At 42.5% G+C, this 16,919-nt stretch overlaps 1 protein-coding gene across 11 annotated transcripts in view; it reads right to left on the bottom strand.

Moving 5' to 3' along the window:
- HPCAL1 (hippocalcin like 1) overlaps nucleotides 1-16,919 on the bottom strand; it is a 1,564,223-nt gene that overhangs the window by 334,213 nt on the left and 1,213,091 nt on the right. The window contains exon 1 of one of the 11 annotated variants that reach the window (XM_086926349.1): nucleotides 16,669-16,692. The exons of the other annotated variants lie outside the window; for them this stretch is intronic. The gene's annotated coding sequence lies outside the window, so the exon portion shown is untranslated. Of the gene's footprint in view, nucleotides 1-16,668; nucleotides 16,693-16,919 lie in introns of those variants that run through there. 11 annotated transcript variants of the gene reach the window in all.

The raw sequence follows: 16,919 nt of genomic DNA on the forward strand, positions 1-16,919 counted from the left end.
CAATTGATGGGACACTCCAAAACTTACCAGGAAGGAGAAGGGGGAATGACCTTTTTTGTTCGTTCTATCTATTTATTTTTCTGGTGTTATATATATATATATATATATATATATATACACACACATCACAAAGAAATGCATCTGACACCAGCAGGCCACTACGTCATTGCTGTGCTATAGATTTATTAACTTCTCTGTGCTCAGACAGAAGGACATGACTCATTTCGATCTAGGAAGGCTTGGCATTTGAAAGCGCATAGGACACCGCCCTCATTATTTAAATGCTCCAATGCATGCCCTGAATGGGATGCTCTGCCGTGACTCGCAGAGCATTATGGGCCTTGTAGTGTCCTTTATCTCCAAATGGAGCATACAATGTTGCTGCTGTGACATTGAATGCCCCAGATGGGCCTCGTTGTATCAGTGGATATGCTAAATCTATTACTGCCCCATGAAGTCAGCCTGCTTGATAGCAGACCGCATGGCCCCCGTATCCATATATATGTTACTACAAAAATGTATGGTAAAGGTCCACAATGTAATTTCACACGTTTTAAATATCAACACGTTGTCTAACAGGTGTTGTAAAGGCATTCGTGATTATGACATGCATTGTGAAGCCATACAACTTAAAGATGAACACAATATCACCACAGTACCCATGAAACATCATGACTATGGTTGACCCCCTTTATTGCACACATCATGGCATTATACCACCCTCAGGAGCCATAAACCCTTTTTTTATTTAGATACTATCTTGGACTCATTGTCAAACAATGTGAATATTGTTACCTTTGGTGGCATGAATCTCAGTCTGCAAACTCATCAACAGCAGCACTAACTGTCCCAGTATCTAATCCTTGCAACCTCATGCTCCTCTGTAAGGCATAGTCACTCCATTTCCCTTAAGTTAAGGCCACTATCCCACAGACCTGGGATAATACAGATATCCACATACTGCCTCCCCCTGTTATAACCATCACAAAGACTCCAATCACCGGGAATAAGCAGTCACCCAACTCTACTCCAGCATTCCATGATCAAATTCACAACGACCTCATACTCCACTTCTTTTGACTTGTTCACTGACCCAACTTCTTTGTCCCGCCTCTGGATAACTTTCATGCTTCTATTGCTTCCATTCGTGGATCTATTTTTTCTTTTTGCTCTACATGGGAGTTGAGTTCTTTTGTTTTCTTGCTCCCAACCCAAGTGCCTATTACCCCTCAACTGATCACTTATTTTTAGGCTAGAGAAATCAGGTATACAAGACATCGCAGTAAGGTGGATAATGTCATTTTTGAAGGACCTATACTTTCAGACCACAAAATGTGGGCACTAATCAGACATTCTAGAAGTTACATGTGGAGTGCTCTAAGTCCTACCCTGTTCAATCTATACATGCAACCTCAGGCCGGGATCGTCCAGGAATTTGGGTTGTCACTCATATCCTACGCTGATGACACCCAATTAGTAGTCTCAGTGGCAGAGGGCCCCAACTCGAAACACAACCTAGTGGCTCCCTGCATGGAAAGGGTAGCTAGTTTGGTGACAAGACGTAAACTGAAATTAAATGGTGATAAAATGGAACTTATGTTCCTAGGTAATAATCTGCCACCACGAATCACGATTGACTGGCCAAAAGGTTTGGGATGACCGCCAGTTCATTAAGACTCCATAAAGAGCTTAGGAATGTGGATAGACCACAACCTCATGATGGAAACCCAAGCCAGAAAACTGTCCGCCACCTGTTTTGGAATACTGCAGATACTCCACAAAATTCTAGACCTCATTCCAGTGGATCCCCGGTCAACGGTGATACAGTCCCTGGTGGTCCCGCGCCTGAACTACGGGAACTCTTTTCCTAGGGCCACCCAAATACGTATTGAACAAGCTACAGGTGGTGGAAAATGCAGCAGCCAGGGTACTCAAACATACCCAGGTATGAATCAGCGAAAGAGGCTCTGAGGCTCGAAGAATACTCCATTGGCTGTTGATACCGGCCAGGGTCAAATTTAAAGCACTTTACATAACACACAGTGCCTTGAATGGCAAACAACTGGCCACACTCAGGGCACTGATCATACCATACACTCCAGAGAGAACTGCAAGATCTTCTACAGATCAGCTTGACAAAACCACCAGGATCAGGTGGTCCAGATGGGTAGGAAGATCATTCACACACCTGGTGCCAACACTCTGGAACTCCATGCCTATAGAACAAAGACTTCTCACGGATGAGACTGCCTTCAGGAAACAACTGAAGACATGGTTGTTCCCAGGTTGAGTCAATGGTAAACGCTCTCTCCTATTCCGCAGCGCTGGGAAGCCCTTGGGCAGCTATGCACTTTACAAAACACATAAACATAAACCTGCTCTCTCCGTGTTGCTCCAAGCAGTTTTACCCATCCTGCTCATTATTTGTCTTTTAAACACTTCCCCCACTGCTCCCCATCCCTCACTTTACACCGCCATCAGGTGACGTTTACTTCCTTCCTCAAACTTCATCTCCTCTATTGCTCTCCTGCCGCTTTCCATCAGTTTAATTTTGTTTTTAAATTTTTGGCAGAGCCTGGCAGCTACAATTTGCTACTGAGCAGTTAATTTCTATGAAGGCTATAAGGGGCACATTTTTGTTTAAATTGACCCCTTCTAAGATGGATGTCTATCATCTTGTAATGGTGTAGCGACATGGTAATTTTAGTCTATTTTCAGACAGGTGGTGACTATAATCCACTACCATCTCAGTCCTAGTTGCATTTGCGTTCATTTGTAGGGCTTAACTATGCACTTTGACAGGGTTTAGTGCCTTTTTCTGTTTTCTTGGGCCTACCGGCCCGAAAGCTAGAAAGAAGCCATTTTGTATTTCTGCCTCGACTGTCCGAGGCGCTTGCAGGGTAAAGGTAGTGTTTAGAATTCATTCTGTTATTCGCTAGTGAGGAACCGGTCAAGACTGGCCCTTATCGAAGGAATGTGTTTGTCTCCTCGGCTCTAGACGCAATACGCCGGTGGCCACTGTGGAAGGCGAAGGGAGCCGGGGACTGCTACAGGAATTTGGTGGGAGTCGGCCTAATACTGGAATTTTCCATAGAGAAAGAGAGCTCTATATTATCAAGGAGCAAGGATACTGGGGCGAGAGAGCAACATGTGGAGTAGACAGAAGAAGTTGGTCCAAAGGCTGGTGCATAGAAACTGATACCATCAGCTAATTGAAATCTTGAAACGAAGAAGGAAAGTGATTGAGAATCCTGTAGTGACATCATACAGGAGTGGCAGAGACTAAGTCCAGAAGAGGGTTTGAGTATTTCGGAACCATGGCAGCGTAGATAACGCGTAGCCGTGCAGACGTGTATTGGTGAGCCATAGAGGAAGAGCAGAGTCCTGAGCACATTGAATACAAAGCGAGAGAGAGAGGGGGAGGGATCAGCTCCGCTGCTGAAATGGAAAGACACACGTCTAAGGTGAGGCGTTCTGAGCTTAGTGTAGAATATATCTAATCATTCATTTTTATCCCCTTTTTAGGTTATAGGTAGCGACTAACTTAACTCATGTTTCTTTTGCTCATTCTGTCATGCTTAATTGTAGAATAAAGATTTAATGATAAATATCTTTGAATGTTGTTTTTATGAATGAGATTGACCTTTCCTTTTAACTAGGTGCTGACATACAGAAGGATGGGATATGCCCTTCTGCAAAGGTAACTGATGATAGGGGGAGAGTGTGAACTTTATTTGGGAAATAACTCTTAAAGGTGAATCCTCATTAGTATCCCCATTAGTGTATATCGTCGGGTGACGTTAAAGATATAGTCGGGTGACGTTAAAGACATCGTCGGGTGACGTTAAAGACATCGTCGGGTGACGTTAAAGATCTCGTCGGATGACGTTAAAGATATCGTCGGTAGACGTTAAAGAATATAAGATGAGGTAATTATAGGATAAGATATGGAATCCATTAGGTGTTACTGGTATCTTTGATTATATAGGCTTGTAAATAGCTTCTTTCCACCTTCTCAGGTGAGTCTTCTAGATATCTTGTAAATAGTGGCCTGAGAAGAGTGTTGTTACGTGACGATTGGGTCAGCTACGGTTGGTAAGTTGCCTGTTCTGAGAATCCGGTCGTTACAAATGGTTAATTAAAAAACAAAATTATAGAAGCGTCAAGACAGATGCATGCTTGGTAATGCTTGTTATTTTTTTATGGGGCTGATTATAACAAGCATCAACATTAACAATAACAATTATTTAGCATCAGAAAAATCAGTGGCCTCCACCAAAGGAAACAATCACTGGAAATGAAATATTAAGGTGTGGTGCCGCTCTTAGTCCGTGGAGATCAGGCTTGCAATGCAGTCCAGCTGCCCCACACCTGATGTTGAGGTTTCCTAAATCGGTCCCTTCAATCCTAGTGAAGGCATTGTCATGGTGACAAAGTGCACATCTATTTTTGTTTAGAAGACCATCAGGAGGATGCACATTTCCAGGTTTATGGAATTCCAGTACTAAATCTCCTACACAAATCTATAGTGTGCAGTGATTATTTGAAACATAATTAGTTTTGTTACAAAGATGTGGCATACATGGAACCTAATCAGTCTTGTTGCAAAGATGAAGCGTAGCAAGGAAAATACCTCCTCACCCACTCACTGGGTTGTAAAAGAGTAAAAGACTCCTATAATTGGAGCACAGTGAGCTCCTCTAGCCCCTGGGACACAGTGACATTACACACTTGTTGCACCATTTAAGTATCTCATGTAAACAAATGACTGATAGCATCTGTAAAGGGTACTCAATCAAGAGTATGAGTTCCCCTGCATGTATTACCATAGCTGTTATCATTCCACAGGCAAACAGGCATCTCATTTCTGTAATAACTGCAGTATTCCTCAGTTTTCAGGGGGCCTGGCTCATTTTAATTTTAAGCATAACTGATATCCCACGAAATTCTGTTACAAAGTTCGTCCTTTAAGCATTGACCAGTATGTATGTAACTTATTTACTAGATCTTGCGAAAATATCCAACTTGATAGATGGATATGGCGAGCTCTAGAAGGGGTGGGCTCCTTTTATTTTTTTTATTTTCCTGAAGAGGGTGAAAAAACATCAGAACATGAATTTTCACGCGGTGGAGAAGCAAATCCAACATGTGCTACAGTGGAATGCAAGGCAAAGAAATCGATCAAAAACTAAAATGAGGAATGATTATGAAGTAAATAAAATGATCTACTTTATTTACTGAATGATATTAGGCCACATGTATCATTATTTCAAGTAGCGATTACCTAATTGCGATTTTCTCTGAATCACAATTAGCTAATCACTATCCCTAACGTATGAAACTTTTGTAATTTGTAATTTGCATTTGTATAGGGCGTTATCACCAACGGTCTCTAAGCGCTGAGAGAGAGGAACCTGCTCTGGATTACTGGTGGGGAAGCAGTACTTTACTGTGCGCCCCAGGCTTCCTTAAAGAGAATGGTTTTGAGTCGTTTCCTGAAAGGAAGCAAGGAGTGTTCCTTTCGGAGGTTGTCAGGGAGTTTGTTCCAGATCTGTGGGATGATGGTAAAGAAAGCTCTGCCTCCAAGGGATACCAAATGAGAGCAGGGGCAGTCTAACATCCTAGCTTCCGAGGATAGGAGTGCTCTGGTTGGGGCATAGTTGGTTAAGCCCTTTTTGATGTATATCGGTGCCTTGCCGTAAACGGCTTTATGAGCAATGCAGGGTGCGTTACTGTTACAACGCAACTTTTACGTCGTAATGCTGTTACAACGCAGCTTTTACAATGCTGGTTCCATTACATCGGATGCTATTACAACGCAGGATATTACATAGCAGATGCTATTACAACGCATACCATTACATCGTAAGTATTGGTAAGTATATAATTTTTTTTTTTAAATTTAATTTAATTTAAATAATTTAATTATTATTAATTATAAATACATATATTTATTTATGTTTTTTAATATTATAAATTAAATATATTAATTTAAGTAATTTAAAAAATAAGTATGAGTATAGGAGTATATGTTTTGGGGTACTGAGGTATATGTTTTGGGGTGTTTGGGTATTTTTAGGTTTTAGGGCTGGGTTTGGGTTTTGGCGTACAGGGGTATTTTTAGGTTTTAGGGCAGGGGTTGGGTTTTGGGGTATAGGGGTGTTTTTAGGTTTTAGGGCAGGGTTTGGGTTTTGGGGTACAGGGGTGTTTTTAGGTTTTAGGGCAGGGTTTGGGTTTTGGGGTACAGGGGTGTTTTTAGGTTTCAGGGCAGGGTTTGGGTTTTGGGGTACAGGGGTGTTTTTAGGTTTTAGGGCAGGGTTTGGGTTTTGGGGTACAGGGGTGTTTTTAGGTTTCAGGGCAGGGTTTGGGTTTTGGGGTACAGGGGTGTTTTTAGGTTTTAGGGCAGGGTTTGGGTTTTGGGGTACAGGGGTGTTTTTAGGTTTCAGGGCAGGGTTTGGGTTTTGGGGTACAGGGGTGTTTTTAGGTTTTAGGGCAGGGTTTGGGTTTTGGGGTACAGGGGCGTTTTTAGGTTTCAGGGCAGGGTTTGGGGTACAGGGGTGTTTTTAGGTTTTAGGGCAGGGTTTAGGTTTTGGGGTACAGGGGTGTTTTTAGGTTTTAGGGCAGGGTTTGGGTTTTGGGGTACAGGGGTGTTTTTAGGTTTCAGGGCAGGGTTTGGGTTTTGGGGTACAGGGGTGTTTTTAGGTTTTAGGGCAGGGTTTGGGTTTTGGGGTACAGGGGTGTTTTTAGGTTTCAGGGCAGGGTTTGGGTTTTGGGGTACAGGGGTGTTTTTAGGTTTTAGGGCAGGGTTTGGGTTTTGGGGTACAGGGGTGTTTTTAGGTTTTAGGGCAGGGTTTGGGTTTTGGGGTACAGGGGTGTTTTTAGGTTTTAGGGCAGGGTTTGGGTTTTGGGGTACAGGGGTGTTTTTAGGTTTTAGGGCAGGGTTTGGGTTTTGGGGTACAGGGGTGTTTTTAGGTTTTAGGGCAGGGTTTGGGTTTTGGGGTACAGGGGTATTTTTAGGTTTTAGGGCTGGGTTTGGGTTTTGGGGTTCAGGGGTATTTTTAGGGTTTATTTTTTTTAAAGTACAACTTTATTAAATTAAAATAATTAAATAAATTATAATTAATTAAATTTATTAAATCAAATTAATTACAATTTTAAGATTAATTCAATTATATTAATTAAATTAATTAAATTTAAATAATTACTATTATAAAATGTATTAAATTAAATTAATAAAATTATATTAATTTAATTAAATTACATTAATTCCTATTTAAAATTAAATTAAACTTATTTAAATAAATTATAATAATTACATTTTTACAATTATTTTAATTATATTAGTAAAGTAAAATTAATAAAATTAACTTAATTTCATTTTTTTAAAAAAGTTATACTTACCTATACTTACGATGTAATGGTATGCGTTGTAATAGCATCTGCTATGTAATATCCTGCTTTGTAATGGCATCCGATGTAATGGAACCTGCGTTGTAAAAGTTGCGATGTTACAGCATGCGTTGTAAAATAACGCGTTGTAACATCATAGATCCGCAATGCAGAGGCCCTTGAATTTTATCCTTTGCATGATGGGGAGCCAGTGAAGTTGGCGCAGGAGGGGGGGGGAGGCATGAGTGCGACGTGGAACCTTGAACACTAAATGGGCCGCGTCGTTCATGATGATCTGGAGTCTAGACAATTGGTAGTCTGGGAGTCAGAGGTAGAGCGAGTTTCCGTAGTCCAGTCTGGATATAATCAGTGCAACTACCACTCGTTTAAGGGTTTCAACAGTGAGGAGAGGGGCCAGTTTCCGTAACTGCCTTAATATGCTTGATCACACCCCTACTAATGTAGATACCTATAAGGCCATAGTTAGTTTATTGTCGATCTTGATGCCCAGGCTTTTAACTGCCGGGGCAGGCTCGGGTATTTGCCCAACTCTGGTGGCCAGAAAAGGCTATTCCAAGGGTTGGTGTCGGTGGTGACGGCCAGTTCCTCAGTCTTATCTGGATTGATTTTGAGGCTGTTGGCCGACATCCAGTTAATTGTGAGTTTAAGGATGTTCTGCACTCTGTAGTGGGCGGATGTGGAGTTATCGATCTGGATGATGATTTGGGTATCATCTGCGTAGTTGTATACTTGGCACTCCAGCTGGTTGAATGCAGCTATCAGGGGTTGGAGATATGCATTGAACATGAGGGGAGACAATGCCGATCCCTGTGGGACTCCACATAGAAGAGTACCCGGCCTAGACACCACTTCACCCAGCTGCACTCTCTGACAGCGGTCTTTCAGAAAGGATGTAAGCCATTTCATGGCTATGCCCTGCACCCAAAGTTAGACGCCGCAACAGGAGCAGCTCGTGGTTTACGGTGTCGAACGCCGCAGACAAGTCTAAAAGGATCAGGGCGCAGGGATCCTTAGAGTCAGTCCGTAATCTCAGTCCATCTAGTACTGCCAGCATCACTAGTTATGTACTGTGGTGCGCCCGAAAGCCTGCCTGATTAAATTGTAGGAGGTGGTTGGTCTCTAGCGAGTGAGGCGAGTACGTGCTGTTCAAGTACCTTGGAAAGGAATGGGAGCTGGGATATTGGCCTAAAATTCTTCAGGTTTTTAATATCGGCCCCGGGTTTTTTCAAGAGAGGGATCACACGCGCCTCCTTGAAGTCTCTCGGGACCACTCCCGTTTCAAGGGAAGAATTCAAGAGTGATAGAATCTCGTCTTCAATCCCAGGGAGGGCCATCTTATAGGTCCTGGGTGGGCAGGGGTCTGCTGGAGAGCCAGACTTCACGCGCCCTAAAAGTGGGGTCAGGGTTTCATGCGAGAGCGGGGGGAACGAGGTTAGGGCTTGCTCCACAGGAGGATAGATTGGTAGTGGATTTAATGGGCATGGGAGCCTGGGGGTATTCTCAATTGTGGTCAGGAGGTCCTCCACTTTGGTGGTAAAGAAGGCTTGAAACTTATCGCAGTCTTCTATGCCAAAGGAAGGCTTCTGCTCTTTGACCTGTCTAAGTTCTTTCAGGACTTTAAACGTTTCTTTTTTTGTGTTGTGAGCAGATGAAATTTTATTTTCATAGAAAATCGCTTTCCCGGTTTGAATAGCGTTTTTATAAGTGGCAAAAGCTTCAAGATAATTTGAGAGGGCAATTGGGTCGTATGCTTTCCGCCAGGCTCTTTCACCTTGGCGAAGCTGTTGTTTTAGACTGCGCAGGTTTTCATTGAACCAAGGGGCCCCCTTCCCCTTGTCTCTGATCTTTTCCCTGCGAGCGACTGCTAGCGTGTCGATGGCACTGTTTAATCTATTCGTGAGGGCGTTATATTGTGCATCGGTGTCCCCAGCTGGGTGGTCTGGCAGACAAGATTTTCTCAGGGTAGAGGCGAGGTCGTCCGCCCAAATTTTGTTCCAGCTTCTGATTGTTCGCCAGCTGGGGGGTGGTGAGAGTCCCAACTTGGGGGGTTGGATGGTGCCATAGATGATTAGGTGATCGGACCAAGAGCATGGTCTGATAGCTGGGGGGCCGATGAGGGGCAGTGAGGACCACACTAGGTTGAGTGTATGACCTTTTGCATGGGTTGGACCGGTGACGTAGTGACACAGTCCCAAGGCGGTCAGAGCCTCATCTAATTGGTTGGCTTGGCTCTCTTTGGGGGATCCTTACCAATGGAAGTTGAAATCTCCCAGTATAAGGAGGCATTGGTAGCGTGTGCATAGGTCGTGTACCAGTTCCGTCAACCACTTGATGAATTTGGGTGGTGTTTTTGGGGGACGGTACATGACCAGGACGGTCACACACGCTGAGGAAGAGTGGAATTTAGCCCCTAGTACATCCGCCCCTTCAATGCTTTCAGTGAGGAAGGTCTCAGCCTTCAGGGAGTTTTGTGCAGGATGGCCACCCCTCCTCCTAGTGTGCTGCCTGGCCTGTTGTGATAGAGGGCCGTGTAGTTGGGGGGAATGGATGCTACAAGGTCAGGGGTAGATGAGTCCTAGAGCCAGGTCTCTGTGATACCTAGCATATCGATTATTTTGTCTTGCAGTAGTGTAAATACCTCCAGGTGGTGTTTTTGTAGTGAGCGGGTGTTTAGTGAAGCAAAAGTGAGGGTCGGGGGTTTTCGTGGGCCAGCGGCTCTCAGCGGCTTACCAGTGGCCCTCTGGATAGAAGGCCTAAGTAGCCCTTCGGATTTAAGACGGATGCTAACCTATTATCCAGTGTGATAGATGGGCTTTTCAGGAGGTGAAGATACTGCCCAGGAGTATGTTAAGCCTCTGGCAGGGGTTTTGGCCCCTGGGCCCAGAAGGGCGCGGACGGGCTCAGATGGGCTTGCCTTTGGCGCGCCGCCGGCTCGCCCGCTGCGCGCTTGTTCCAGCTTGAAAGAAATAGGCAGAGTCACCACCCACCCACCAATCAGCCCTGCTGTGCAGCGGCTGTCAATTCCCAGCACTAGACCGGTAACCTACTGGAAGTGCTTCTACCCGGAAGCGCCGTGAAGTTGGGGGTTAAGATATGGCAAAACACGGTGAAATGTTACTTTTTAAAACTAGTACATCAGTTAAAAAATAATCCAAACACTGTGCAAACAAGCAAATTAGCAGTGATTCAATTTTTAAAAGGCAGCGAGCGGGGCAGTGTTTCAGTCAGCCCTCAACACCTGAGCAGGGCTCTCTCATATGTGCACCAGTTCCCACGTGGATGAAATAGGCAGAGTCACCACCCACCCGCCAATCAGCCCTGCTGATTGGCGGGTGGTGTTTCATTAGCGATTCCTAATAGTCGCAAATAGGCTTACCTTATGCATATTAATGAGGTAGGTCACAATTTGCGATCCCTTAGGAATCTGTGCCACCACAGGGATGGTGGCCTGCTGAGGTCAGCACACCACCATGTCTGTGATTTTTAAATAAAGCAGTCCTTTTTTTTAATGAAGCCCCTTTTCCTTAAAGGAAAATGGGATGCATTTAAAAATAAAAAAATAAAACTTTGTAGTTTAATTTTTAAGAGTAGGCCGTGGCCCTTAAGATCACAGCCTGCCCTTAAAAATATATTTTTTTCATTCTCAAAAGGGAAGGGCTCCCTCCTGGTTGCGAATGGGTTACCATCTGCTTCAAGGAGTCGGTACAATATGAATGTTCTGTGACCGTAATTCTCTCTAAAAACATTCATACATCTCATTCAGATTTGGTATTTGTAAGGGATGACCTAAAAACGCCCCTTCCAAATACTGAATCGCAAACACAAATTGCGATTCGTTAACGTGTTACCAATTTGTGTTTCATTCATATGGAAAAGCATTTTTGTTGTCGGAAACAAGCCTTTTCTGACAGCACAAATGCTTAATACTTGTGGCCCCTTGAGATTTCCTATCTAAGGTTATTTTTTACACCTTTTTATATTGCAGCAAGTATGTGACTAACCTTGTTACTTAAACAAATCTTGCTAAAAAAAAACCATGAAATTAAAGCCTGAAATAGAACAGGGATAGTTTATTCCCGAGTAAAAGCCGCCTACCAAGGACGTTTAATTCTAGAGACATTTTGTTGAATGGCTGATGACATATTTTTTAGTCGCAGCCAAGATTACATGCTATATTTACTATGAAAGTAAAGACTACATTTAGCAGACGCCTCTGCTGAAGTATAAGGAGGCTTGCTGATTGCTTTTTTTTTTCAAACAAATGCTCAAAGCCTTAAAAAAAAACTATGAATTTGATCAATGATTGTTAAAACATTTGAATATATTTCTAAAGATAAAAAAACAAAAAAAAAAAGGTAATACATTTATTTGGTCTATATGAAGATAAATAATAAGATCACATTTTATATATATTTAATTTAAATATTGTATATTAACATTATCACCCTGTGCCCAGAGATTTTTGTTCTAAAGAATACATCAACATCGCAAAAGGGGCAAATCCCAACTGAGGTGTTAAACAACATATCTTAGAACAGGACTTTAGACTGATGATGCAGGCACTTTTTCTGTCAAGACTAAATTGTGGCTACCCTATACTGGTATGAATTCCAACTCTATACTCGGCCCCCCGCACACCTCCTAAAACTGATCCTCCATCCTGCTGCCAGGCTGGTCTCCAGCACAACAACATTTGAACATATATCTCCACTCCTTATATCATTAAACTGTCTCCCCATCAAAGCAAGGATTTATTTTAAATAGCATGCATCACCAATAAGGCAGTTTAAGAGAACTCATCAAACTATCTTTCCACCAAACTTAGAATCTTGGGTAGACAACAAAAACTAAGAAGCACAGATAACCTCCTGCTCAAGATCCATGAAGTGAAAAATCAAAAACACTAAAATATTCCTTACAAGGAAGTGCTTCAAAACTATGAAACGCCATCCCACCAGATATCAGGACATTACAATGGTATTTTCTATTCAAAATTACCTAAAAAATAGTGCTTTTTAGACATCACTTGCATCTAGGATGATGTTAAATATCTGCAACACAAACCGGGAGACACTGACTCAGGCATTAACAATAAACTTGTTATTTCTAATTGACACATGATTTATCAACGTGCAATGCATATTATGAATAACAATTGTAGCCTCCTGCTTCACCCTCCTCTAGATCCCTTAGTTCTTCAGAATGTTCTTGATGTCAACCTAGTATATCCTGCAGGTATCTTTCTCCTCATCTAATGTTGATTATTACATGGTGACAATGCTAAAACTCATTTGCCCACTATCCTTTACTCTTTTCCCCTGTTGTCTTCTGTTAGCTCCAAATTTGTAATTGTAAATGCTCTGACACCTAAGTATCTAGTTTGTGCTATATAAATTTGCTAAATGAGTAAATCTGGAATCAAAGCATCTGAATCTTGCCATGGGAATGGTGAGATGATTTTTCAGCAGCTGCCCATATGAGTTTGATAGAGTTTGATGTTCACATTAGTCCAAGGAAGAGACAAGTTCATTAAAACTCACTGGGGACAATGATGATCCATACTGCTTGGGGCCATTGTAAGTTCTGTCTGTAGTTACTGCTTCTCATTACTGTCTCCTTATGTATTTGATGTATGACCTTGTAAAAGTGTGCATTCATATTGTGTCGGTGTGCTGGCACTATACAGAATTCAGACCTACTCTCTTTGTCAGTGCTTCTTGAAATGGTATCTGTAGCTGAGAAATGTGAATAGAAGGATTAACAGCTTTGCAAGCTGAGGGCTAAGCCAGAAGAGTGAGTAGTTATTGTTGGTCCATCAAACCTTTGTTACTCAAGATGAAACAGGGTGTACAAAGATAGGTTATCTACTTGATGGCCACTGCAGAAAGATTTTTCAAATTACCCGAGATGGAAGCCACAGCTAGCCACCCGGCTAAGACATTAAAAAAACGGTGTTCCTGTTTAATTGAGATTTTTTTACTCTCTAGTGAGGGTGTTAACTGCTATTAGTTGCCTGCGACACCGTTCTGGACCCAATATGAGAGCGTATAATGAAATAAAATATTTTGAAAGCTATTTTATTATTCTGTTTCCCCTTTTCTTTTTTCCTATTTCAATCCAAATTCATTACTAAAATCCTCAAAGACATTTGCCACATAGCTTCTGAGGAAAACCAATATTTTGTGTTTTGATAAAACATTATATATGTATAAGTGGCAAAAAATGACTGGACATCCTTCAATGCTTTGGATTTCAGTTTTTAGCCATTTAGTTATTTATTTGAACATTTGAAGCAGCAAAGTTGCATCACACCTTTATCCTCTATGTGCAGGATTCTCTGTGCACCATTGTGAATTAGATGAGCTCTTGCTTTCTAAAATGTAATTTTTCTAAAGAAGAGATTCTTCTATCTTTTTCAGGTTGATCTCTGTTAGTAAATCACTCTGTAGCAACACTATTAACACCAGGGATCAACACATGCTGCCTGAGTGAATTGATTTGGTTTTTCTTATTTATCCTTCTATCTAATGTCATCTTCGCTTAGATATTGTCACTAAATCGTATTTACAAAGATACAATGTTGCCTTTAACTTTTGAACGTGAAGGATTGACTACTGTTCCCACATTTGCATTTGCAGGTTCTATAGCCTGTGATATAGAATGGATCCCCAAGGATCTCCAAAGGCACAGGCAAAGACCTAGACCTCAACGTGATCACTGTATACAATGTTGCAGGAATGATGAAACCAACCAATGCCGATTAGTAGCTTGATGTTGCATTTAACAAGCTATGGTGTCAAGCGCTGTAGACTGGTGAGTATAATCAAGAGGAATTCTTCAAGATTGTGTATTATATATAGCACATCATCACTGACCTGTGTATGGTTATTTCTGTACCAGTGTCCAGTTTGAATGTGGATGGTGTGCCCCTACCAGGTTTGCATTTGCTGCAAAACTCTAAAGATAGATTTAGCTACATCTCTTAATGTTTTGTGCTACAACAGATGAGTCAAAATTCCCATGAACCGGGGGCGTGGCTTCCGCGCCGTGGAGTGACGACGGCTCTCCCGTGAGCTCCGCCGAGCTACGGGCGTCTGCTCTGCTTTTTCACCTCTTCCCTGCCGATGGCCACCTGAATTTGCGAGATTTCTGCGGCAGAATGCGCGCTGCACCCTTCCATCGCGATTTCGGCGATTTTAATGCCGTTTTTCGCGTGTAGCGCACTCTGGCATTTTCCGGCATATAAAGGGACGCGGGCGGCCGCCATTTTGTGCCGCTGAGCCCGCGTCCTCTCACCAGCTTGTCAGCCTCGCCTGGATGTCGACGCAGCCTGCATCAAATTACCAGGAATGTGCTGACTTCTGTTGTATTCTTCCTCCCAAGGTATGGCACAGAAATTATTCTATTGACAGTGTTTTCACGGACTTCTCCCCTCAGTGTATTCCTTCTTGGAGTTATGGCGGCCATTTTAAGTGCTGAGAGGGAAACGCTCGATTATATGCGCACTTTGTGAAAATGACTGTCTTATTCACCAGCCTGCTTTCCACCTTGTTGTCTTTCCTATTTGTTTTACCTATCTCAATGGCAATTTGGCTGATTTAGAGCTTTTGTTCGTCAGGAGTTAGTATATTCCAGCCTATTGTGGATTCTGGGCATTTGACCAAGGTGTGTGCTGCAGTTATTTCTATTTTCTTCATATGCTGTGTGACCTTCGATTCTGTGCTTTTACAAATCTCTCTTCGTGCCATTTGGGATTTTCACGTCATTCCATTCAATAGTCACTCGATTCTGCCATCCTGCCACGTCATCCAGTAACTGCGATGGCTCATGACGCTAGTACTGTCAAATCATCTCTCACTGGCACAAAACCAAAGAGACTCAAAAATGACCCCCCCCTCCCCTATTCACACCTCTCCAAACCCCATTTTGGATTCCATACTAGAGGAGGTGAGGGGTCTACAACCTTTTATGTCTGCCACTAATGAGAAGCTCAAGCAGATCGAGGAGAGATGGGTCATTATGGAAGGTAAAGTCCTAAACCTAGAACAAAGAGTCAGTGATATACAGGATGCTTCTTCTAAAATTCCCCAACTGGAAAAAGAGATTCACTTGCTCAAGCTCCACACTGAGGACCTTGATAATCGTAATAGACGCAACAACCTACGCTTATATGGTGTTCCGGAGAATATTGAGGGGTCTGATATGGTGTTGTTTGTTCGAAAGTTCCTACATGAGCTTCTAGACCTCCAGCCAGCGTCCCATCACCTTAATATCCAACAAGCTCACCGCCTAGGGCACCTCACTCCAAATGCTTCTAAGCCTTGTGGCATTATTGTTTTATTTCTTGAATTTACTCAACTAATGACAGTGCTCAAAGCTCCCAGACTTAAGCGTCGTCTTGTATGGTCGGGTCATAATATTTTTGTTTCACAGGATCTCTCCAACGCAACTAATGCCCGACGGAAAGAATTTTTTAATCTTCGTCCTCAAATGCGACAGCTAAATATCAAGTATGGTATTCTGCATCCCTGCTTATGTAAGATCACGCACAATGGACATACTCGTTCTTCAATTATCCTAAGAAACTCCATGCTTATCTACAAACTGTTTCCTCACCTGCGATGGACACTAATGTTTTATATTCTCTCACAGACTTGATTCTGTTGTGCTTATTCTTCGCTTTGCTTCTGTCATGATTCAGCTCATGATTCCTCCTCTCTCTTGTTTGATCTCTCTTTTTGTAGGCCTGATTATGTTGTGGCTATATGGTTAGTCTTTCGCCGCCTTGGCTTTTTACATGTTTCACCCTCTCCCTTGAGGTTTTGTAGTTTCTCCCTTTTTCTACCCGTCCTTGCTCTCCTGTTGCTCATTGGGACCCATGTCCTCTTTGGCGTTTTCAATGTCCCCGATGTCTTGGCTATTTCTTTCCTCTCAGACCTGGCTTTTCTGCCTTGATCTGTCTCCTTGTCTTCCTCCTGATGTTCTTTTCTTTTTTCTTTCCTTCCTTTCTTTATCTCTCTTTTCCTACGATCTTCCTTTCCTCTGGGCTCTACCCTATTTCTTTTTCCTTGGACAGTCTCTGTTTTTTGTCCTATGGCTTCTTTGGTTCTTGTTGTCTCGCACAGTGAGTTTGGTATATTGTATTTTCATTCATTATGTCTATTGGGTATTTTATATTGGTGTAACATGTTTCTTTGCTTTGTCCCCCCTTGTAGATGTTTTCCTTGCAGTGTATCCACCCCACTGCCCCATCCTTACCTTACATCATGTGTAATTTTGTGAGGTGGAATGTTCGAGGTCTTCGTCATCCTGTTAAGCGTCAGAAGGTATTGTCCCATTTGTCTAAAATTAATTCTCAAGTTGTTTTTCTCCAAGAGACTCATTGTACAGATGTTGAATCTTCTAAGTTAAAACGTCATTGGGTGGGTCAAGTGGTGTTTTCTCCTGCGGTTAACAAGAAAGGGGTGTTGCGATTTTGTTCCATAAAGGGTTGTCAGTCCAAATTTTAT

The sequence above is a fragment of the Lissotriton vulgaris genome, chromosome 6 (genome assembly GCF_964263255.1).
Source record: "Lissotriton vulgaris chromosome 6, aLisVul1.2, whole genome shotgun sequence".
In the NCBI taxonomy this organism is placed as follows: Eukaryota; Metazoa; Chordata; class Amphibia; order Caudata; family Salamandridae; genus Lissotriton; species Lissotriton vulgaris.